Here is a 25,659-nt window from a genome sequence, read left to right on the forward strand (position 1 = left end):
TGGCGGGGGGGGGGGGTCTTGAAAGCAGCGGGGGTGCCACTTTAAGAGTGTGTGTGTGGGGGGTGCACTTACCCCTCTTTCCGCTTTCCCCCCACTGGCGTCCATTTCTCTAACAGCTAATTGGGCTGGCAGCGTATCTCCCTGCTGCCCCGTTGCCCCCATTGGCTGGATATGGCCAGAAGTTTGACACAAGCCTGTGCATGCCAGCACACGCATGGGCGATGCGTGCATCTCCGTGTCAGCACGTACAGGTGCGTCTGGAACTTCTGGCCATATCTGTCCAATAGGGACAACAGGGCAGCAGGGAGATATGCTGCTGCCCAGATTAGAGAAATGGACTGTTAGAAAAATGGAATTGCCAGTTCTTCAAAGCAGTTTGGAGGCCCATAAAAGGCCTCTGAGCCAGTTCTGTGCACAGCCCTACAGGTCAGTCCACTTTAGCTTGCTTTGGATTTGTATGTGTGACAATTTCCAGCGCATAGGCAAAGCTCTGGAGTTGTGAGATTTTCTTTTTCTTCTATCCACAATATTTCATTTGAGCACATATATACAGCATATGGTTGTACATCAAATGTTATGGAGATGAGTGAAACAACTACCTGGGTGGAGAGTAAGTAAGCTCGTGATCAATCCTCAGCAAAAAATTTCCAAAAAAGCAATTACAGGACACAAAGATTTATAGGACAGAAATATAATTATGGAAGATCAGCCTTGTGAAGCAAACTAGATTTCATATATTTTATTTTGGTCGATAAACAATAAATTGAAAAATGTCAAAACTTCTTTACAGTGTGTTTAACAAATTAGAAATCAACAGGTAAGACCTGCAACAAACTGGTGTGCTTGCTTCTGTTTAGGCCTCTACCCAGTCTTGTGTTCAGGCCTTGCCTTGGAGTGGACAATGTCATGGTTTATTTCCCATCCTCTTGAGGCCTTTCACTGCTGCGCCATATAATACTTAAGGATCAGACTTAGGGCTGGATGTTGTTAGCCCCAAACCTGAACATCATATGACTATATAGCAGGGTGGGGTTGATGTAGAGATTGCACCAGGGTGGATCTGGGGACTGGAAAAGGGAAAAATCTCTCTCCCACTATCCTGAAATATCCTATTTTAGAAGTGATGATAACTTTTTTTTTAAGCAGGGGCTACTTTGGCTAAACACACACACACACACACACACACACACACACACACACACACACTTTGTGTGAAAGCCATTTCTGTGTTTTTACCTCTGTAAGTGCTGCATTTTCCCCAGGGCCTGGTGGGGGGAAGGACTTTAAGAAATCAAAGCCATGTCAAGTCCCAACACCATCTCAGAAAGTGCGCATGGACTGCTAGAAAGTATAGTCTTCCTCAGTGTTTTATCTATGGGGAAAGCACAGGAAAGGACTACACGTCCCAGTGTTCCATGCACACCTTCCAAGATGGCGCTGTGGCTCAAGAGGACTCTATTTCCCTTAAAGGAACCCCACCAGCAGTAGGGAAAGTGCAGCACTGTATGGTGAGTACAGTTGCATTTGTGTGGTGCCAAGGAAGCTGTGTAGAATATTTAGCTTAAGCTTAAGCTTTGCACAAGCCTAATAAACAGTCAGGGAGCTGTGCTTGGGGTCAATGGAAGCCACCTCTAGCTCCAGGCCTAGCTGAAGAATACTGCTATATAGTAAAGGGAGGGGTGTCCGTAAACCTTGCAGCATGCTCCATCCCAGGATACCTACTATAAGCTGTTAGAGGCTTCAGCATGCCACTTTCTTCTCTCTCCCTGCCCCCCACCCCAATTTTTCTGCCCCCACTTTCAACAGCCTCCTTCAACATTCTATGTCTTAACCATACTATTGATAGACTCCCATAGCCAGCCCAACTATTGATTCCTTTAGCCCTTTTCTTCACCTCCAGAGCAAACATGAGAGCTTCCAGTAGCTTAGCTGTGACTATGAGGTAGTGTGTCCCTTTGTCTCTCCACTACCTCCGACAAAAGATAGTAGTCAAGATACTAATTGCCCATTCCAGACAATGAGATGAGATTTCTTCATTTCATAAGGTCCTGTATGGAAGTTCACCAACAACACCATTTTTAGAGGGTAAAACATTATTTGTAATATAATTTACAAATCTATATACTTCTGTACACCTAGGAATTCCCCTAGTGGTTTTCAGATCTTAGTTTATTTCAAGGAATTTAATTAGAATTAACCAAGATCAGTCAGTTCAAACATCATAACTCATCTTGGTTTGTTTTTAATCACAATTGGAAGTAGAATTCTTCAGAGGCTCTCACAGGCAGGTGAGGAAGAAGCATGCACTCATGACGCTCAGAGAGGTTGCACAGAATCAAGATTTAATCATGGTTCTGTGTGACTTTGGAACCAGCTCAATGGTACAGTTCTCAAAACAAAAACCAGCAAGCATGAAACTTTTAATTTATTAACTTGATCTAAAGAATGCATCCGTGATCATAATTCCTTTTAGCAGAAGCCATAAGAATACTATTGGGCAGCAGAATTAGAACTGAACTCAGATAACAATAAGTCAAACGTTCCATTTAACTCAGTGGGTTTTACTTCCAAGTAAATCTACCTAGGAGGGGCCTAAAATAATGCTTAAACTGATTCCTTTTCTCAAGTCAGATACTTCTAGGTGCTGCTGCTTTCCAGCATTTCAGTCCTGTGTTTTGCATACTCAACAGCCTCTGCCTTACCATTTGATGCCAAAAAAGCTATTAATTTCCCTGCGAAGGTAGACAAATAAGTCATGGGAGAAGAACGGAATGTATAGTCAGGTTGTAAGAGTGCTTCCTAGAAGCTGTGCTTTTAAATTTAAAAAAACAACAACAGACAAACAGGCAATAGCTACAGTAACCTACGGGAAAAGCTTCTGTCTCACCATTTTTCAACAGTTGTTAATATTGTCAACATTTAACAACATTTAACTAGAAGCCATTTAACTAGTTAGCCAGCCAAATAACAAAACACTAGCTCCGTGTAAACATTCCTGTTCATAGATAATCTTGGCAAAGATGCTGACCTCATTGAGTAGACTTCCCTAAAATTCCCACAATGCTAGAAAACCTAGGAGGAGCAGAGTCCTCCACAGAATCATTATGGGTGACAATACAAGAACTGAAAGGAAATGTATTACTAGGGATGTGATACTACCCTTGGATCAAAATGCTGAGAGTCACTTGGAGTTGGAGAAGCAAACAAAGAAGCATCAAAGAGAGACAGAGCTGGATTAATGGGTGACGTCAATTACCCTCACATAGAATGGGCAAATTAAAGTGTAGGTATTTGTCAGGGCTTTGCTGCGTGTGGCGCTGTGGACTCACCCTTCACCAAGCTGGCTTCAGCAGTGGCGGGAGCTCCTTCCTTTTCTGGCCCTCTCTTGGGGCCGTTGGCAGTGGCGGTGGGGCCTAATGAGTCGAGAGCGTTGTGACCACAGAGGGTTTTGACACCCAGGCACATGCTGCCGCATCTTTTGAGAATGTTGGGCCTCCATGCGGCTCTGAGACAGGCCCAGATGTCATGGCATGGTGCCCGGGGTCACTGGGACCAGAAGTGCTCGTGGGGGTGGGACTTCCGGAGGCTGGGAGCCATGCTCAGTATATTCAGGGCTATTTAGCAAGGCCAGGTTGATGAGACAATAAGAGATGCAAAAAGAGAGAAGGAGCATAACTACCATTAGGCAAGGGGAGGCAGTCGTGTTGGGGCCCCACTGCCTCAAGGGGCCCACCAGAGGCACATCACATGACTCTCCAGCCGCCCATGTTGCACCCCCTATGAATTATGTTGAGTCTCTTGGAGATCGGCTGGAGCAGAGAGTAAAGAAACTAGATTCAATGTGAACTAGATATTCGCCGTGTTCATAATGGGGATGTGAGTGTGAGTGCACTATATTGTGAAGTGTGTTTGTGTGTGTGTATCAGCGAGGGGCCCATTTTAAAATCTTGTCTCTGGGCCCCCTCCAACCTTGCTACGCCCCTGAAAGAGAGTCTGAGGATAATATAACTAGAAGTATCAAGGGGAATAACAAAAACTTCTTAAAATATATCAGAAGCAGAAAACCTGCCAGAGAAACAGTTGGACCCTTAGAGGGTTTATTGAGGATAAGGAGATTGCAGAGAAGCTGAATGAGTTATTTGCATCTGTCTTCATGGCAGAGGATACTGACCATAATATACTTACTCCAGAACTGAGCTTCTAGTTCTTGGAGGCTGAAGAACTGGGCCAGTTTGAGAGAGGACGTTCTAAACTGTCTTGGAAAACTAAAAATTAACAAATCTCCAGGGCCAAATGGCATCCACCCAAGAGTTCCGGAGGAACACAAATGTGAAATTGCTGATCTAGCAAAAATATGTAATTTCTCCCTACAATCAGGCTCTAGTACCAGGGGACTGGAAAGTAACTAATGTAAATCCAATTTTCAAAAAGGGATCCGGCGGGGATACAGGAAACTAAAGGACAGTTACCTTAACTTTTGTGCTGGATGTAAATTGATGGAAAGCATACTTAAGGACAAAATTATTAAACATATAGGAGAACAGGCCTTGCAGAAGGAGAATCAGCATTGCTTCTGCAAGAACAAGTCTTCCCTCACTAACGTTTTGGAGTTCTCTGAGAGTGTCAACAGGCATGTGGATAAAAGTAATCCAGCTGACATAGTATACCTGAAGGTCATTCTCATGACCAATACCAGGATGGGGAGGGCGGGGGTGTGTGTGAGGCAGTGTTCAACCTACTTCCCCCCCAGATGATGGTTCAGCTTGTCTTTGGTGCATGAGGCGTGCACCTACATGATCTTTGCTGCTGTAAACAGTGCGGATCTCTGGAGGCCGGGACAATGTGTCCCGGCCTCAAAATATCCCACAGTGCACTGCGAGCACTATGCATTGAGGGTCTAGGCACCAGTCTCACTGTGTGCTTGGGCTGTAAGCTCTGGCTAAAGGCTGGGCTTCTGAGTGGGGTTAGGCGGGTAGGCAGCTTAAAACAGGTAGAGCTGTCCTAGCCTGGGTTAGGTTGCTCATGAGAACAGACTTTTGGACTTCCAAAAAGCTTTTGACAAAGTTCCCTACCAAAGGTTCCTGAGTAAACTTAGCCATCATGAGATAAGAGGACAGGTTCATGTGTGGATTGGTAATTGGTTAAAGGGCACGAAACAGATGTTGGGAATAAATTGACAGTTTTCAACAGTGGAGGGAAGTGAGATCCCCCAGGGATCTGTTCTGGGACCAGTGCTCTTTAACTTGTTCATAAATGATCTAGACGTTGGAGTAAGCAGCAAAGTGGCCAGATTTGCAGATGACACTAAACTGTTTAGGGTAGTGTAATCCACAGCAGATTATGAGGAGCTCCAAAAGGATCTCTCCAAACTGGGGGAATGGACAACAACATGGCAAATGTGGTTTAATATAAGCAAGTGTAAAGTGATGCATATTGGGGGGGGGGGACCCAAGTTCACATATACACTGATGGGGTGGGAGGGGAGCTGGTCTTGTGGTAGCAAGCATGACTTGTCCCCATAGCTAAGCAGGGTCTGCCCTGGTTGCATATGAATGGGAGACTTGATGTATGAGCGCTACAAGATATTCCCCTCAGGGGATGAAGCTGCTCTGGGAAGAGCAGAAGGTTTCAAGTTCCCTCCCTGGCTTCTCCAAGACAGGGCTGAGAGCGATTTCTGCCTGCAACCTTGGAGAAGCCGCTGCCAGTCTGTGAAGACAATACTGAGCTAAATAGACCAATGGTCCGACTCAGTATATGGCAGTTTCCTATGATCCTATGTCAGAGCTGTCAGTGATTGGCCACAAAAGAGATCTTGGGGTCTTGGTGGACAACTCATCAAAAGTGTCTACTCAGTACATGGCATCTGTGAAAAAGGCAAATTCCATGCTAGGGATCATTAGGAAGAGGGTTGAAAATTAAAATGCTAACATTACAATGCCCTTATACAAATCTATGGTGTGGCCATATTTGGAGTACTGCATACAGTTTTGGTCACCGTATCTTAAGAAGGACATTGTAGAACTGGAAAAGTTGCAGAAGAGGGCAGCTACTGTAAGATAATCAGGGGATTCTTGCACCTTCATTATGAGGCATGGTTGCAGCATCTGGGGCTTTTTAGTTTGCAAAACAGGTGACTATGGGGAGACATGATAGAGGTGTATAAAATTATGCATGGAGTAGAGAGATGGACAGAGAGAAAATTTTCTCCTTCTCTAACAAAACTAGAACCAAGAGTCATCCCAAGGTTGACTCAGCCTTCCATCCTTCCGAGGTCGGTAAAATGAGTACCCAGAATGTTGGGGGCAATATGCTAAATCATTGTAAACCGCTTAGAGAGCTCCGGCTATGAAGCGGTATATAAATGTAAGTGCTATTGCTATTGCTATTGCTATCCCAAGAAACTGAAGACCAGGAAATTTAGGACTTAACAAAAGGAAGTACTTTTTCACACAGTGCATACTTAATCGATGGAATTATCTGCCATGGGATGTGGTGGTGGCCACTAGCTTGGATGGCTTTTAAAGGGGCTTAGATAAATTCATGGAGGACAGGTCTATCAATGGCTACTACTCCGAAGGTGGCTATAGGCCACCTCCAGCCTCAGAGGCAAGATGCCTCTAAATATCAGTTGCTGGGGTGCAAGACCAAAAGAGAGGGCATGCCCTCACCTCTTGCCTGTGGACTTCCCGGATGCATCTGGTGGGCCACAGTGTGAAATAGGATGCTGGACTAGATAGGCTTTGGGCCTGATTCAGCAAGGCTGTTCTTATGTTATGATGCAAATATTTTCTGTTCCCCCACAGAAAAGCAGCCTTGGGGTATCATTTTGAAATAAAACCCATTGCAATAGGTGACCTTTAAAGTATCATTGACAGGTTCTGAAGCACACTGCAATAATGAGGAGGAGTGGTGGGGTAGAGGGGTAGGGCGGGAACCATTAAAGAACTCAGACATGAAGGGCTCAGCTATGCCTTAACGTGTGCTTGAATTAGCGAAATTAAAATGTGAACTTACACTGAAAATGGTGTGGAATATAAGTAGAATATTGATCACTTCCCCTGGAACAAAGGCCATGGACAATGAAAATCCCAACATTCTGCTCCTTTTTAATGTCCTTTAGTTAACCTATTTTTAAATGAAAAGGTGATGATAAAAGGCTGAGATAAATGTAGCTATAGGTTAGGAACTCCTTTGAACAAATCCAGTTAGATTTTCAAAGTTCCTGCATGCATGTGCACGCACATGCATACACAAATACTTTCTGTTGAAAATGTGCGCACCAATTTTCATAGCTTCTCCAGACATTTCTGTGTGGTTTCTCTCAAATATTTACTTAAAAACATCTTTGTGTATAGTTCATTATGAGAAAGAAAACCTGTACCAAAGCACATGGAGAACAATGCATGAATCTGGGGTTCTTAAACTTGGGCCCTGAGATGTTCTGTGACCATTATGCCTAGAAATGGCAGAAGTTGTAGTCCAACAACATCTAGGGATCCATGTTTGAGAACGTCTGTGTTAAATGAAGGAGAGTTTTCAGGCTAGTCCAGGTTTTGTTAGGCTTTGTCTGCCTAAGTGCTCTCAGGTTCACACCATCATTCTGAGAAGAACCACCTTTTTTCATTATGACTTTTGTGGCAACTGGGGGAAAGGATGGAATGCAAGAGCTGGCTGGCAGGAGGCGCTGTGAAAATCGTGCAAGGTCCCTGTTCGATGTTATACAGAGGTAAGATCATCCTAGAAAGTAGTACGGAAGCCTGCAAAAATGTGTATATGAAGAATAAATAAGCTCATGCTTGGAACTTGTGTGAACGCTTTGAATGTCACACACTTTATTGCTGTGTGGACGTGGTCCTGAGTAGGGTCTGACTGGCCACTTTTGACTTCAGAAATACTTCTTTTCAGCAAGGCCAGGAGATGAAGCCAGGGAGGAACCTATCCTGAAGGGTTATGGGTGGAGCCAGACATAACTTGGTGCTTATTGCTGTTCAGTCCCAATCCTAGTTATTTATACTTTATTTAAAACGTTTTTAGCTGCCTCTCCATGGCTCAATGCATTTTACAATAATAATAAAGATGAAATACAGGGAAAGCAAAAAAATTACAGCAATCTAAGAAACAGCAACAAACGAGCCATCAAATTAACAAGGTGAAAAAGATGTACCTTATAAGAGCCCCTTCAAGGGTTATTAAGGAGGAAGAAGCATGCAGGAGGCGAGATAATCCCACAACCAAACATCTATGATGTTGCTTTATATTGATCAGACCATTTGTCTTTCTAGGTCAGTATTGTCTGTAGTGGCTGACTGCAGCCCTTCATGGATCTTTCCTAGGCTGATTGGGAGATTCCCAGAAACTGAATCTGAGGCTTTGTGCCTGCAAAAAATATACTCCGCTAGTGAGCTAGGGCCCCTCCCTATAGCTCCCCAAGCCTTTGTGCAGTTGATATGAAGGCCTTCTTTCTAACCACAACAACTCTTACTTCACACACCTGGACTCATTACACAAACCAGGACTTGATTAGATTACTGAAGCTGGCATGAGGTGGGAGGGGTGGTAATAGAAGAAGAGGTAGCCTCTGAGCTATATTGTTACATCATTTTACCGATCAGACCAGTAAAAGACTGTCTAATTAGCAGCCCTAATCCTCAGCTTGGTTGTGCAATGTAGCTTGAGTTTTGCTCATGATGAACTGATCATGATGACTATGAAGATGTATATCCTGCTTTTCAACAGAAGTTCACGAAGCGGTTTACATAGAAAAATCAATAGTAAATAAATATGATGGTTCCTTGTCCTCAAAGGGCTCACAATCTGAAATGAATCACAGGGAGACACCAGCAACAGCCACTGGAGGGATGTTGTGTAGGGGCTGGATAAGGTCAGTTGCTCTTCCCTTGCTAAATACAAGAGAATCACCACTTTAGAAGGTGCCTCTGTGCTCTGCAGGAGTAACTTCGACATGAATGGAAATCTCAGCACTTCCTACACTAACTGCACCATCACAAAGCTAGCAGGACTGAGTAGTAGCACAGTAACTGTGGGTTTGGATACAAGTTGTGCCTTTGATCAAGCATTTGTAAAGCCACTTTATCACACACTGCATTCAGACCACTTGCCTGCTCAACTCACATTTTTATCATAATTTAGCTACCACATATATCTGCTAGTGGTATGCATTTGCCATGTTTCCTACAGAATATTCTTAATGTATGAACTGCTCTGTGAGGAGAGCAGTTGATGAATTAAGTCCTATTGTAGCCATAGGCTGGTTCACACATCAGAAAATTGCCAGGTTCCCCATGTGCAGTGAGGCATGGTGGTGCGTATGCTTCCACCACCAGGCATAGGGAATGGTGTATGAAGCAGGTGGTAGATGCATTTAATGTACATGTGATACTCCTTTCCAGTAAAGCTTCCATTTATTTTTTTTTAAGGCTGGAGAGTTCTCCAGAAACCTGGGCGCTTTCCAGATTGGACACTACAACAGTGTCCCTACATGTCCATTAAGTGCCCTTCCATACTGCCTGTGTTTCTACATCGCAGTCCCTACTCTGTAAAAAGGTGCTGTTCACATTTCTGATGCCTTCTTTCAGGTTTGATTGCTTCGTTACAGTCCTACGAAGTTGCAAAAAAAAAAATAGCTGTATTTTCCCATTGCATGGAGATTTGGAAAGTTAGAAAAGACTGCTCCCCCTGCTTGTGGCTTTGCACAATGGTCTGTATTTACGTGTTCAAAATGATTTTCAAACACTTCTGCCAAGCCGAAGTAAACTACCGTGGAAAGCGCCCTGGAGTTTGCAAGAGAATTAAAATGTTTTATAGCTGCTTCCCTCATAAACACAAAGTAATCTTATATAGATTTAACTAAAAGTTTATTCAGAAACAACTCCATTTTCTCCTCCTTTCCCTCCCTTTCTGACTCCGCCTCATCCTCTACAGCAGGGATTCTCAATGTTGGGTTTCCAGATGTTATTGGACTTCAACTCCCATAATCCCCAGCCCCAGTGGCCTTTGGTTGGGGATTATGGGAGTTGATGTCCAATAACATCTGGAGACCCAATGTTGAGAATCCCTGCTCTACAGGATCCCCACTGGGACAAACTTGTAAACAATAAAACATAAAAGATATTGGATAGGATACAACACACATGCACTTCCTGGTTCACACATCACTTCCTATGGCCAGGGGCAAATACACAAGCCCCTTAACCCTAGTGCACATAAAGAACTGCTGATTTGCAAACAGGTGAACTGCCCTATCTGATACTGACTTCTAAGGATCAAACTAAACATTCATGGGAACATGTGCTAAAGAGGCATCCTTCCAACTTGAAGCACCTCTTTTTCTCAAGAGCCAGCTGTAGGAAGAGCAATCCTGCTTGGGACGGCAGCATTCAGGGAGCAGGAGGCTATGTCTTTCCCTTGCCCCATTTCCTCACCTAAAACCCCCTCTCTGAAGCAGCTATCAGCTTTGAGCAGATAGCTACATTGGCGCAAACTGCTGCATGGGGGTGGGAATTTTTGGTGGGAGACAGCAGCAAGGGGAAAGAGCTAACCTCCCTCTTCCTCTGCAGTGTGCCCCTATCCACCCTGGGATTCTGCCTGCGCAGAGAGGTGGTTCTTTGGCATGAATTCCTATCAACATATAATGAATTGGCTCCAAGTTACTTTACTCTCAGCATACACACATGCCTAACTAAATCCGCTGTGTTGTGCCTCTGTGCACTCTACTATAATGAGAAAGGGATTCTCTCACCACAGAGAATTTCCAACAGGTTATGGGAGCCCAGTATTTTGAGCTGCGTGTACTGCAACTAGAGAATTAGGTTTGTTCCAGGAGATCCTGTGAGCTCTAGCATGGACACTTTGAATTGCTAACCTGCAGCTACTGCCTTTTGGAGCCAGTGAGGATGGCTACTTACCTAGAGGGAAAACTCAGGCTGACTATCTTGAATTCAGACAATTATTTGGAATGAAAAACTCGATTGAGGCTTGCACTGAAAGCAGAAGGACTCCAAAAAGTTACTGAGGAGGACCCACCCCCTGCAGATGGAACCACAGCTGCTGAGAAAACTGCCAAAGAAAACTGGGTGCTCAAAGATGCTCAAGCTGGAGCTTTGATCGCAGCTGCTGTGAGTAAAAATTATCTTTACACGATATGTGATCTTGGAACCTCAAAGGAAATGCTAAGCAAGCTAGATTCCTTGCATATGAAGAAGGGGTGGGCATACACCTTTAACTTGAGAAAGAAAATGCAGGATCTCCAGTATAAAGATGGGGACTGTTTTGCTACATATATGGGATTTCTGGAAGATTTCTTTTTTCAATTTAAAGCGGCAGGGGAGCAATTTACAGAGAGTCAGAAGCTGGAAGCTCTGTTCCTAAGCATGCCCCCAGCTATAGCAGTATAATTGGCCAATTGGAAACCCACACCAATCTAAGCTTTGAGGAAGCAGTACAAACATTATCTTCTGAAGCAAACAGAAGGAAAGTTTTGAATTCACGCTATGAAAGTGAATTGGCAAGTAACTTTGCTTTTAAAGCAACAATTGGCCATTCCAGAGGAAACCCAAGGTGGGGAGGGAATGCTGCAAGAGGAAACTGCATGGGGCCCCCACATTTATATACAAAGAGATCTGGCTTCGTTGCCAAGGAAACTCAGTCCAGAGAGAGAGGTCACATGACCGCCAGCAGAGAGACTGCTCCTGAAATGAGGCCAACTGGGACTAATGCCTTTAGATGTTTTCTGTGTAACCAATTTGGCCACAAGATGGCGAACTGTCCCAAGAATCAGACAAAGAATAGTAACTTTACAGAAAGCTATTTGAACAAGAGTCTTAATGTTTGCTGATGCAAAGTGATGAAAAGTTCATTTTTTTGGATACTGGTTCTTCTGTTCATATATCAAATAATCTGGATTTCTATACTGAACTGTTTGATATTCCTGAAGAGACTGTTTATTTGGGCAATAATACTACAATTCAAGCCAAGAAGAAAGGCGAAGGAGTTTTGTATTGTAAATTGCTGGATGGATCTGTTAAACCATTTTTTCTTAAAGATGTTTTGTATATCCCTGACTTCTCAAGATCCTTGATTTCAATATCCAAGCTAGAGAAACAAGACTGTGAACTGTATATTAAAAATGGACAATGTGTTGTTACCCAGAATGGAGAAGTTTGCCTTGTAGGCTCTAAATCCAAAGGTCTTTATCGTATGGACGAGCAATCTGTATCGAAGACAGACAGAGAAACACCAGCCCAGTCCAAACCTGAGGCATACCAGCCTAATGAAGTGAACCTTGCTAAGTCATGCCTGCATGAAAACTGCTTGCAACTGTGGCATAGACGCCTAGGACACAGGAGCTATGAGTCAATCCAGAACATGAAGGAAAAGGGATTAGCTAATGGCATTGATTTTGTACCATGTGACATTGTAACTAACTGTGTTTGTTGTCTTGAGTACAAAGCAGTTAACAAGCCATTTCCTAAGCAGAGTGAAAGGAAAGGAAGGAAAATGAAAGGAAGACCGGAAGACCCCTAGAACTGATCCACAGCAATATATCTGGACCACTGCCAGCTACTATAGGTAATCAAAAATATTTTCTAACAATAACAGGTGATTTCTCACGATACACATGTGTATTTCTACTAAAGGAGAAATCACAGATGCTCGAGAAACTACAGGACTATGTGGCCATGGCAAGCAACAAATTTGGCTGAAAGCCAAAGATCCTGCGCACAGACAATGGAGGAGAATATATGTCCAGCGCCACACAGCAGTTCCTGAGAGAACATGGAATTGTGCATCAAACCATGGTAGCTTACTGCCTGTCCCAAAATGGAATCTCAGAAAGAAAGAACAGAAGTCTACTGGACATGGTAAGATGCATGCTTGCTGACGCACACCTCCCACAGCAATTCTGGGGAGAAGGCATCATGAGTGCTACATACATACAGAACAGAATGCACACAAAGCCTATAGGAACAACACCATATGAACTTTGGCATGGTCATAAGCCGTCCATGACACATCTGCGTGTCTTTGGAAGCACGGCTTACTCATACATCCCAAAGGAAAAAAGGGCTAAGTTAGGGGCTAGGCCACAAAAGGGATTTTTGTAGGCTACTCAGCACAATCCAAAGGCTACAGAATTCTGGATCCTGACACCAAGAAGATAACCATAAGCAGATCGGTGTATTTTAATGAGAATGAAAGAGCTACACCTTCAGAGGGGGCCTACACTGAAGCAAGCAACCAGACCAAACACCCTGATGACTGGATTATGCTTCCTGATCTCAGAGGAATTGAGGAGGAGGAGACAGCAGATCCAGAACCAACCACACTTGACACAGAGACCCCCAGCGATCCACCAGACGCACCTGAGATAATGGAAGAGACCACAGAGGGTGAGGTGAGGTGAGGTGATCAATGCGCTCAAACAGAGGTGTTCCAGCCCCGAGACTGTCCTACCTTGCAAGAATGGCAGAACAACCAGAACCTTCATCATGGGAGGAAATATCCCAGCTACCACAACCAGGAGCCCAGAAGTGGAAACAAGCTGCAATTGAAGAGCTTGAGGCTCTACAGAAAAACAAAACCTGGACTCTTACTAAGTTACCTCAAGGAAGGAAAGTTATAGGCTGCAAATGGGTTTTCAAACTCAAACATGATGCTGATGGTGAGATTCAGCGCTACAAAGCCAGATTAGTAGCAAAAGGATATTCACAGAAATATGGCGAAGATTATGATGAAACCTTTTCACCAGTGGTTAAACATACCACAGTAAGGACTCTGTTAAGTATTGCTGCTAGCAAAGGAATGTATGTCGAACACCTAGATGTGAAAACTGCATTCTTGCATGGCAAACTGGAAGAGGACATTTACATGCAACAACCACCAGGTTTCTTAGAGAAAGGCAAAGAGGACTATGTATGCAAACTGCAAAAGAGCATTTATGGTTTAAAACAGGCTACCAGAGCATGGAACATAAAACTAAATGATATGCTGCTTCAAGCAAACTTCAAAAGAAGTCACACGAATCCCTGTCTATACACGAGATGCATAGGTGGCAAGTGGACCTACATTTTGGTGTATGTTGATGATTTGATTCTTGCCTATGAAAATCCAGATGACAGCAAGGAAATAATGCAACATCTGAACAGAGAAGTGGAAGTCAAGCGACTTGGCAACATTGCACACTACCTGGGCATTCAAGTACAAAGAGAGAAAGATGGAAGTTTCCTCATCAACCAAGAACAGAAAATTAAAGACTTGCTGATTAGGATGAGTCCATGTTCCTGATTATATTATGTATATATTATTACTATATTACATGTATTATTATGTATGTAAATTTTGGTCTATGACCGTAAATAAACATGACTGACTGACTGACTTGATAAACCTGCTCAGACTGGAAAATGCGAATCCTACACCAACTCCAATGGAAGTGAACTACATAAAGCAAGAAGATCAAACTGAGCCACTATCTGACAACCATAGATATCGTGAAGCATTGGGTAAGCTTTTATACATTAGTACACTCACTAGGCCAGATACTAGCACAGCAGTTGGCTTACTTTGTAGAAAGACTGCATCACCAACAGTCAAGGACTGGAATGCAATTAAGAGACTTGTTAGGTACCTAAAGGGTCCTGCACACTTTAAGCTCAAGCTACCAGCTAACAGTGAACCAAAACTAGAAGCATACGTAGATGCAGACTGGGGTGGAGACCTAACAGAAAGGAAATCCACCAGTGGTCACATAATTTTCTGTGGAGATGGAGCCATAAGCTGGTCAAGCACAAAGCAAGACATAGTGGCATCATCAACCACTGAAGTGGAATATGTATCAGCTGCACAGGGCAGTCACAAGATACAATGGCTGTGTCAACTACTGAAGGACCTAGGTACAGATGTACCACAGCCCATACCAGTGTATGAGGACAACCAAAGCTGCATTCAACTCTCCAAACAAGAAGATGTAAAGCGGCGTACCAAACATATTGATGTGAAGTATCATGTAGTGAGAAGTCTGCAGAAGGATGGACTAGTCAAGCTGATCTACTGCCCAACAAATGAAATACTCACTAAGCCACTACCAAGACCCCGCTTTGAAAAGCTGAGAGAGAAAATGAATCTTGTGAACTGAGTCATGAGACATCGAGAGGGGGTGTTGGAAGTTAAAGGACTTTGTGCTATCTCTTGTCTCAGACAGTGGAGGACAGACTAGTGAGTCAGAGGGCTAGAGGGTCAAGACATTGATCACCCCTTCTCCACTGCTCTGACACTATCACTTTGAAATGTAGATTGGTACTCTTAGGGATTAACTTCCTTCCTCTCTCTCTTCCCTACCTGCCCTTCTACCTTGCAACATGGCAAGCTCCTCTCCCTGCACCATGTGTGCAGAGAAGATGCAGAATCCATCTGCATCCAGCTAGATAGATAGATTAGAGATCCTAACTCCTCACTTTCCTATCTAGAATGGAGTTCTTTAATAAATGTCTTATATATTGATTTGAAACTATGAATTGGCTCCAAGTTACTTTACTCTCAGCATACACGCATGCCTAACTAAATTCCGCTGTGTTGTGCCTCTGTGCACTCTGCTATAATGAGAAAGGGATTCTCTCACCACAGAGAATTTCCAACAATCTGACCCTGGGAATGGGACTATAGTTCAGTGGCAGAGTATCTTCTTTGCATGCAGAAGGTCCCAGGTTAAATTCCTGGCATTTTGAGGTAGGGCTGGGAAAGTTTGGGCTTGAACAGATTGGCAGGATATTCTAACAAAAGCAACTCCCACTTGGCGAGGTTTTCGTAAGAAGCCAATTATTACTACTGCTACTACTAACCAAAATTAGCAAGAACTTCTAGTAAAAGCTCTCCTCAGGGGGGATAAATGGATCCTTCACATAAATGTATGAGGAATTTGGAAACCACTGATGAAGACTCAGAGTTGAAATGTTTCTGGCTTTTCCTACAAAAGAACTGAGGATCTACCAACCAACAATGCTATCTTTTGGAACTTTTCCAAGAAACTTTATTGTTACCAGTCATTTTATATTAAGCATTTGTGAACCAGATTATCAGACTTTATTTTTCCAAGTGTTTTGGAAGAGTATTCAGCAATTTTAAATCACACACACACACACACACACACACACACACACACACACACACACAGAGTTAGATAATAAATATCATTTATTTGCACGTGATGCTCCTAATCTTTTTTTGTTCTATGTAGCTCTTGTTTTTTAGTGTTAGTGTGTTGTCTTGTTAGTGTCTCCTGTTAGTGTGTTGCCTTGTATGACTTGGTATAAGGCAGCTTCCCATGTTCCTAAATGCCATGATGCGGCACAAAACTGCAGCTGTATTTTAGACAAATTAAGTATGCAGTTTGATTAAGCAATTACATTTCACTGTATTCAGACTTCAATAAATCCACTTGCCTTCTCACCAATGGAAAGGGTCCCTCTGACATTGTCAAGAACACCCATGCTTCCAGAAAAACCCTGCTCACGGGGGACAAGCTACTTATCCTGTCCTCCCCCATTCTCAGTGGAGAAAAAGAGTATCTTCTTTGAGCTGGGCCCTGCAAAATGCACCAGCCATGCCTCATTTCTGCCTCAAGAAAAGGATGTACAGAGAAAAGCTGTACATGGCAAGGGAAAACCAACAAGCTACCTTTCAAGGAAGACTCCCCACAGCTGCTGATCTTCCACGAATGAAGCTCCATCCCTCAGTAAGCTTCCAGATGACTTCAGGGTTCCCCAGAACACAATTTGAAAATAGCTGGTTGAATTAATCTAAAAGCCCAAATAACCAAGCTGATATTTGCAGTGCCTACTGGTGATGGGATCTTTCTGTGCAGAATTAGACTACAAAGGTAAACCTATTTTCTAGCAAGTGCTTCATCATATTATCCTCGTAACTCTGTTTATTGTCTAAAACAAGGTGGGGTGTCTTTGTAGGACAGGTTAGGATTGAAAATATGGCTGCCTCTATCATATGTTGTCATCGATCTTTAATTTGCAGTGGTCGTTCCTGGAGGGCTCCTCCTCAATCGGTGCTCTCCAGCCGAAATGTGTGGCTGAAGGGGAAATGAATGAACAAGCGCCAGTGTGGCTCCTTTCTCCTCATAAAAAGCCTGAAATTGCTTTGTGTAAATGTGTGGGAAATGCTGATATTTTGTTTCTATAAATATCTCGCCTCCCGCGTGCCATATTTCATTTGTGCAGTTTCCTAGGAGTATTTGGCTTCTTATCGTCAGGACTCAGGGTGTGGAATACAAATGAGCTTCCCTTGCTACGAGTTTACCCGGCAACCAATCCTTGGAACATTGAGGGAGGCTGTGTGTTCACTGAGTGAAATGAACTATTGACTGCATCAAATTTCACTGAAACACTTGAGATGAGAAAGCATACAGTTCTGGTATAAACAGTCAAGATTATACTCTTGTGCCTTTTCCTCTGTGCACTGACTGACAGGTTCTGTCTCTGCCCTGTGACTTTCTCAAGTGCAGTCCTTTGCTTTTACCCATAATGCCTCTGCACATGGAGGTTCAATTTAGTGATTGGGCTAATAACGATCAATAGACCTACCATCTGTGAATTAGTTTTAATCTAGTGGTCTTCAGTTGGGTTTTGGGGAGTTAGAATCTTAGAAAAAGATTTCAGAATCTTATCAAAGATTTCCCTAATGCAATCAATAATGGGGGGCAAGGTTCCCTGAAAAATAGCTTGCCTGCTACTATCAGTCTTCCCCTGCAGTGCAGAGCCACAGGGGAATGTTGTACATGTTTTAGGATACACTTGAAACTCAATACAGTATGTCAAATTGTGTCCTAAACATCCATAACAGATTTTACTATGCTATCTCAATATTTGAGGAAGATAGCATAAACGAATATGCCAACTGAGAATGCTACATGCTATCCGTTTGCAAATGGAGCTATCAAAATGAAAGTTGGTGTGTATATTCAGGTCACAATTCTATATTTAAAGGGCAAACCTCAGCTTGATCCCCACAACTTCTGTATTTTCAAAAGGGGGCAGGAAAGATCAAACACAGTAATGTCATATTTGCCTTGAGCATGGAGAGATCAGAATGAATACTGGTGTTGACATTAATGACATGGTTTTCCTTTTGAAGTTTAAATCTTAGCTTGACCCCCTAAACACATTTTAAAAAGTGGTGGGTGGTGTCAGAAGATGCAATATATATTGTAACGTGATATTTCAAGTGAGACATTTTTAAAAAATGGTGCTTCACTTGTTTTAAACCATACAAGGTACTGGTTACCATCACATCTTATGGAGATGAATTTCATAGGTTGAACAGTTGTCATGTGAAGAAGTATTTCTTTTTGCCTGTTCACTGCAGTGACAGAACTTATGGCCCTGATACAGGCATGCAGGAATGTTCTGTTCTCACGGGAGGCCTCATAAAACATGTCCCCTTGTATAACTGATTCATCCAAGTATTTTGTTCTATAGTGACAAATTTGCTGACAGACTATGGGGAAATGCTTCATTATGCTTATATACGCATATATATTTTTACTTGCCAAGGCGATATCTTCAGCAAGGATTGCTTGTACTTAGTTCATAAATCTGTCCAGCATATTTGTGTTGCTTTATGCACAGTATTACTTCTGCTTAGTGTTGCATCATAGGGATTAAAGTTTTTCTCCTCCTAAGCCAGTTGGTCTTAGTAAGCATTAAAATTAAAACCATTAAACAGAAAATGTATTCTTTAATTGAGCTCTCTGTTTGCATCAAATTGAGGCCACAACCTGTCAGCTTGGGTGGTCACTATTTCCACAGACTCCATTGTTAATTTCTAAATAACATTATGGTTCTAACTTTGCCTTTCAGCACCATCTTCTAGAGGTTACTGGTCAGAGTGGCCCAGTTGAAACATAACAGCAAAACATGGTTTCCTGCTACAAGAAATGAGCCTCCAAGAACCTCAGGCTTATGTGCTCCCCTCCCCATATTTCACATGCGAGAGAAGGAGGTTTAAAGTTCCACTTTTGGTTTGAACTAAACTTCAGTTCCACATGACACATGAACTTTAGTTCAAACCACTATTTGGTAAAACAAACCAGTATTAAACCATTATTTTCTTAGGAGTGGTTTGTTACCTAACTATAATAACAAACAAAACAAAACAACAACAATCCACAGTTTCCTGTGGTAACACAGAACTGCAGTTTAGTTCAAACTGAAAGTGAAAAGTTTAATATCTCATATGTGAAAGGTGCAAGGGGAGCCCATTAGGGATGTGCATGCACAGTTCAGGATTTCAGTTCAGGAGCTTTAAGAAAGAGGACAGTAGGTCCTTACCTGCTCTCTGCCACCCCATGCAGCTTCCTGCTGGGGCAGCGCACAACTCAAGAAGCCCTGCATGGTGCCAGCATGCACATGGTGTCTGCACATGCATAGGCACCATTTGCGTGGTCATCATGGTGTTGCTGACCACACAAATGGTGCCCACACATGCTCAGACACCATGTGCATGATGGCACTGTAGAGGGCTTCTTGGGACACACGCTGCCCCAGCAGGAAGTTGCACAGGGTGGCGCAGAGCAGGTAAGGACCTGCTGTCTTCTTTATTAAAGCTCCCAAACTGCAATCCTGAACTGTGCTTGAACCATGGGTCAAACTATCATCCATGCACATCTCTAGTGCCCATGAGCCTCTGGCTCTCTTAGGCTTGTTCTAATAGTTGGAAAGCCTAAGATAGGTGCCCTGAGGCACAGTGGGCAGAACCCCAAGGCTAAGGAGCAAAGCTTTATAGATTAGGGATGGCACCTGGTGAGTCAGGGGCAGAGTCTAGAGGGACCTGGTGTACATGGGGGCAGAACTAACAGCAAAAGCTCTCAAGTCAAGCCAAAACCAGCCTGTTTCTTCAGTTCTCTTCTCTCACTCTGAAATGTTAGTCCTTCCCCTGAAGATCCTAAGAAGTAAGATACAACTAAATCATCAGGATAACCTCTGAGAAATGGCAACCTAATTCCTGAAGTGCACATGGCACAGGCCTCATTTGATAAGGATATTTTGCTGGTTCAAGTAAGTGACCATAAGGGTGTAGTTGCCACACAACTGCAATGAGCCTCCTCTCCTTTCATCTTCAACATGGCCAGCCTGAGAGGGTTGCTGAACTATGCGGAGTGATGGAGCATCTCCCATGTCATCTTTCAAGGCCATCACAGTTGGAAAATCAGCTGATTACAGGGAAAATGTCCTTTTAGGTAGCCACCTAATGGTGCAGCGGGGAAAACCTGCCTAGAGAGCAGGAGGCTGTTGGTTCGAATGCTGGCTGGTGTGTTTCCCAAAATATGGGAAACTCCTATATTGAGCAGCAGTGATATAGGAAGGTGCTGAAAGGCATCATCTCATACTGTGCAGGAGGTGGCAATGGTAAACCATTCCTGTATTCTACCATGAAAACCACATGGCTCTGTGGTCGCCAGGAGTCGACACTGACTCGATGGCACAACCTTTCCTTTTTCTTTCCTTTTTACAGAGATGCTATAGAGACTGTTAAAAATAATAGGAATGCTCCTCATTGGGGCACAGCATGCATCTATCTATTCAATTGAGTGGTAAAGGCCGAAGGAGCAAAGCAACATTAAAATATCATTTTCTTTCAGATCAAAACAACTGCAAAAATAAGTGCATCTTCCTTTAAAACAAAAATTTGGAGTTTCAGCTTTTGCTCACTGTTTGTTTGTTTGTTCGATTTTTATACTGCCCTTCCAAGCTGGCTCAGGGCGGTTTACAATTAAAAAACAGAAATCATTAAAAACAATTAAAATAGAAATACAAATATAAACATGAAATTTAAAAACAACTTAAAAAACAATTAAACTATCAAAACAATTAAAACCCTGAAAACCAGGTTAACATTAAAACAATTAAAAACTGATTAAAAACCCTGAAAGGCCAGGCCAAACAGATGGGCTTTAAGGGCTCTCTTGAAGGTCAGCAAAGAATCAAGATTACGAATTTCTGCTGGGAGTGCATTCCACAGTCCAGGAGCAGCCACAGAGAAGGCCCGCCTCTGAGTCGCCACCAGACGAACCGGTGATAACTGGAGACGGACCTCCCCAGATGACCTTAACATGCGGTGGGGATCATGTAAAAGAAGGCGCTCTCTAAGATATCTCGGACCCAAGCCATTCAGGGCTTTAAAGGTAATAACCAGCACTTTGTATTTTGCCCGGAAACATATCGGCAGCCAGTGTAGCTGTTTCAAAACAGGCATCATATGGTCTCTCCGGGTTGCCCCAGAGACCAACCTGGCTGCCGCATTCTGAACTAACTGAAGTTTCTGGACTATGTACAAAGGCAGCCCCACGTAGAGCGCATTGCAATAGTCAAGCCGGTTTAGCCTGCTAGCCTGAAGTATGTATTGACTTTTTATCATAGCTATCAGTGATTTTTGAAATGTTGACATGTTTGAATGTTGACAGATTAGATATCAAGTTATCTTACAAAGTTGTGAGCCTGATAGCCCATAATTGTACCACAACTTAATGACTATTGCTTTCAAAAACTGAGATAACTAGTTGCATAGATTCTTCATTTTCCTATTACAAATTAAAACAAAGGGAGCACAATCCAGCTGATGTTTAGTACTCTTATGTCCCATTGATTCCAATTGAGAGGTAAATATCAGCTTAACCCCTTCCATTGAACTTAGAAGGGCTTCATTATGGCTGGATCATTCCTATAGAGTGCAAAGAAATAGGTGTGTATGTATGTTGTGTGTGATAGCAATGCACTACGTAACTTGTTTTTATTTCTTGTAGTTCATTGCTCATAGGTTACCTATGCTGGCCATTAATTTTTAGATTGCCAGCGTGGTGTAGTGGTTAGAGTTCTGGAGTGGGACTGGGAGACCCGAGTTCAAATCCCCATTCAGCCATGAGACTTGCTGGGTGACTCTGGGCCAGTCTGTCACTTCTCTCTCAGCCTAACCTACTTCACAGGGTTGTTGTGAGGAGAAACTTAAGTATGTAGTACACTGCTCTGGGCTCCTTGGAGGAAGAGCAGGATATAAATGTTAATAATAATAATAATAATAATAAAAATAATAAAAAATAATTTAGTGGGTCTTTAGAATAGTTAAAAGTATTGTTTAAATTTTTAAAAGCTGAATTTAACAAACTGATATCCTAGCCAACTAATATTCTTCTTGAAAGCCAGTTGGTGTTATTGAACTTTGATTACAAAGACATTGGTTCAAATTTGAGTGGCTTTGAAAATCACTCTTCACCTAACCTAAACTACTTTACTTATGTTAATAATTTTTGTATTGTGAACCACCCAGGGACTTTTTGTATAGAGTGATATATAAATGCACTAACTAACTAACTAACTAACTCACTCAATCAATCAATATGCCCAATCTTCATAAAAACAGGAAATGAGTGGAATTTTTTTTTAGGTTTAGCAGACAGCACAAAAAATGAGAGAGAGAGAGAGAGAGAGAGAGACGGGGGGGGGATGTGGCATTGCTGGTTTTTGTGTATTTTGAACTGATGGTGGAAAAGCTGTTGCAACAATACCCTTTGGCAACATAAACTCAGGAATAATCTAGATCTCAACAACAGCATATTTCATCCACAATATACTCTCACATCATAGTGCGACCAGGTAGAAAAGAGGACAGGGCTCTTGTACCTTTTTAATAGTTGAGGAGCATGATTTAGGGAGGGGCATTGTCCATCCTGGTGTTTCAAACCTTATGCAATTAATCATTAGGAGCACCTGCAGTTCTGGTCACAGCTACTGTTATAAACAACATATGAGCATGAGGAAGACATTTCATGAAAAAGAAAAAAGGAAAGTCAGATAATGAAAAGGGATGTTTAAGGACTTATTTGGCTTGTATTTAAATCAGAGGTGGCCCTTCCATGGGGCTGGATGAGGTGGTTGACTCAGGGGGCAGCAAGTGCTGGGGGCCCCTGCCACCATGGGTGCCACCCTGCTATGCACTGCTGCCACCATTCTTTGCCCCCCTGGGGCGCACTGTTCATTTCCCCTCCTCACCCTGCTGTGCTGCACCTCTTTTCTCTCCCCCACAACTTGAACTAGGAACACCTCTTCCAACCTCTGTGGAAGTGCTTGTGTATAGCCATGGCTGCCTTTGCAGCATGGCCTGAGGATGCTGAGCACCAACCCACAGACTGGGAGGGGGACATCATATTGTCCTTCATCTCAAGCAGCAAAAATGTCTTAGCCCACCCCTCATTTCAAGTGCTTAACTTTGGCTAGACTGGGCCCTAAGCACACAGCATTTCAGCTTTAAAGTGCTTCACTTTGGCCGGCAAGTGCTGACTGCTGTTTGCTTGGAGTGTTTTTGTCTGCTGTGTTTATCAGTAATATATACAAGAGCAGGCCTTAAGGTTCTCCTTTTGCCTCTGGTCAGCCTACCTGTTCAACCCTGGAAAGATGTACTACTTCAGAGGCAGCTGTTCAGCATCAGTGTTGCACATTATGCTACTGAGTCTCCTATATCTCAAACAAGAGTCATGTTTCACGTCCTCCCTAGCAGGTGCCTCCCTTCCCCCTTGTCATTTCCTTACTGGTTGGTGTATCTGGAGGCCAGAACAACCCCCTGTCTTTTGGCAGATGAATAGAGGCTAAGATATCCAATATTCCTTACGTGCCTTCCAGCAAGAAGGCACACACTGTCAGCATCACATTCAGAACTGAATTGTATTACTTCCCTCCCCTGCGTGTGAGAAAAGCTCTTTGAGGGAGTCATTCATATACTGCAGGGGAAAGGCAGAAAATGGTTGAATTACTCAAAACAGGGGCAAAATGCTAAAGAAAAAATGGGGAACACCCATCCCATAACTCCTCAAAACTGTATTGTCATACTCGAGTTGCTGTTTCTTGAATTGAACTGCATTATTATGTTTCTTATTCCTATAATACCAACAAGCTAATGTATTTATACTGCACCTGCCTTATGAGTTTTAGGCTGCTATCCTGTGCACACACCTATCTGGGAGAAACTCTCCCTCCTCACTGAAGAGTGAGACTAATTTCAGAGAAAACATGCATAGGATGGCACTGTTCGGTCCATCCTTCAACATGGGTCTGACTCTGAGTAGAATTACTGTGGAGTTGAAAAGGCAAAGAGCACAGTACCCCTGTTGTCATTGATAGCCCACCTTCCCTCCTCAGAAGCAAGTTTAGTCTCACAACAATACTGCAAGGAAAGTTAGGCTGAGAAGGAATGACTTCAGTCTCTCAGTGAGATTCCTTGGGGATTTGAACCCTGGTCTTCCCAAGCTACAGCCAACACTTTATCCACTACACCATGTAGCTGGTTAGAAGCTTAACCAGCTCTTATGGCTCGAGTGTTCTTGGCAATAGCCTATGCAGGGCTGACTCCAAGTTTCAAGGCTCTTCAACAAACTGCCTTCAATGGCCCCTTCCTATCCAGAGGCACAGATGTGGCCTCCATCTGGCACAGATGTGGTCTCTGGGATTAGCAGTGAGCTATTCTGGGGACCTGAACTCCTGCCCAATTCAATTGCATTGACCCCTGATGCTGGCTCTGGGCCTGTGTGAGTGATTGAGGTGGAGATTTCAGTCTTATTGATTGTGCATTGGTGCAGCGTTATACTGCTGCTGTTCTCTCAGCCTTTATGAGAGAGGCAGCAAAATACTTACAGATAGTTCCATATGTTTTCTCTTGCTCCTTTTTGTGACATATGATGACTTTGCACTTCAGCACTCTGCCACATCTCCTAATGGTGCAGCAACATTAGCACTGACCCTGCAAACTAGGGCTGTTGTTGCCCTCATGCAGCAATCCTCACACAATTTACGGTGCAGTTGCTGGGAGGGGAGGGCCAGAAGAGATCAGTAGGAGCAACTGCTGTATAACCATGGTTGGGTTCACATATAAGGCCAAACCAGAGTGAAACATGGCCAAGGTTGGAACTCCAGTACGTCTGAACACACGAAACCGTTGTCATGGGACAAAAGCTACTTCTGGTTGCCTCAGCAAACTTCAAATTGAACCTTCAGTTATCTTCAAGGTTTGCTGCCAAGACCTGAGGTCTGGCCACCAAAGCGTGATGGTCAGCTCTGGATCGCAGCCATAACTGCTGTTTCATTCCGATTTTCAAACTGCAGTCATAGAGGCGGTGGTGCAGACCCGCCTGAGGACATGGCTGCTCCATACCTTTTACACTTCTCGCTGGCAACCTCTCGGAGACCCAGCCTCACCCCTCCTGTCAGCTATGTGGCTATGGAGTTGCCAGGCAACAGGGACACCACACTCTATCCTGGACTTAGCCTGTCAAGCTGAACAGTCGTTCGGGGGCATTCCCTCTCCCCATGCTGTCTCTTGTTCCCCTCACCTGGCAAACAGTAGGGAAAGGGCATGGGATGACAGGATGGGCACAAAGTGCTTTGCTCCCTGAGAAGGAAGCGGCCATGATGAATGTTCACAAGCACAAACACTCTAGGTGGCAACATAAGCAGGGCACACCCCATCAGAGCACTGGGAGGGGAACAAATGGCTGGGGGGGGAGGGGGACCCGGGGTTGGATATAAAAGGCAGACCTAAGCAGGGATTCTCGAGCGGCCAGGATCTATTTTTTTCACATAACGGTTGGGG

At 43.4% G+C, this 25,659-nt stretch overlaps 1 protein-coding gene across 1 annotated transcript in view; it reads left to right on the forward strand.

Moving 5' to 3' along the window:
• The first annotated feature begins 1,427 nt into the window (after window positions 1–1,427).
• Window positions 1,428–25,659, forward strand: part of LGI2 (leucine rich repeat LGI family member 2) — a 71,567-nt gene continuing 47,335 nt past the window's right edge. Inside the window, exon 1 of the mRNA XM_053256746.1 lies at window positions 1,428–1,508. The gene's annotated coding sequence lies outside the window, so the exon portion shown is untranslated. The remainder of the gene's footprint in view (window positions 1,509–25,659) is intronic.

Source organism: Hemicordylus capensis, chromosome 5 (assembly GCF_027244095.1).
Source record: "Hemicordylus capensis ecotype Gifberg chromosome 5, rHemCap1.1.pri, whole genome shotgun sequence".
In the NCBI taxonomy this organism is placed as follows: domain Eukaryota; kingdom Metazoa; phylum Chordata; class Lepidosauria; order Squamata; family Cordylidae; genus Hemicordylus; species Hemicordylus capensis.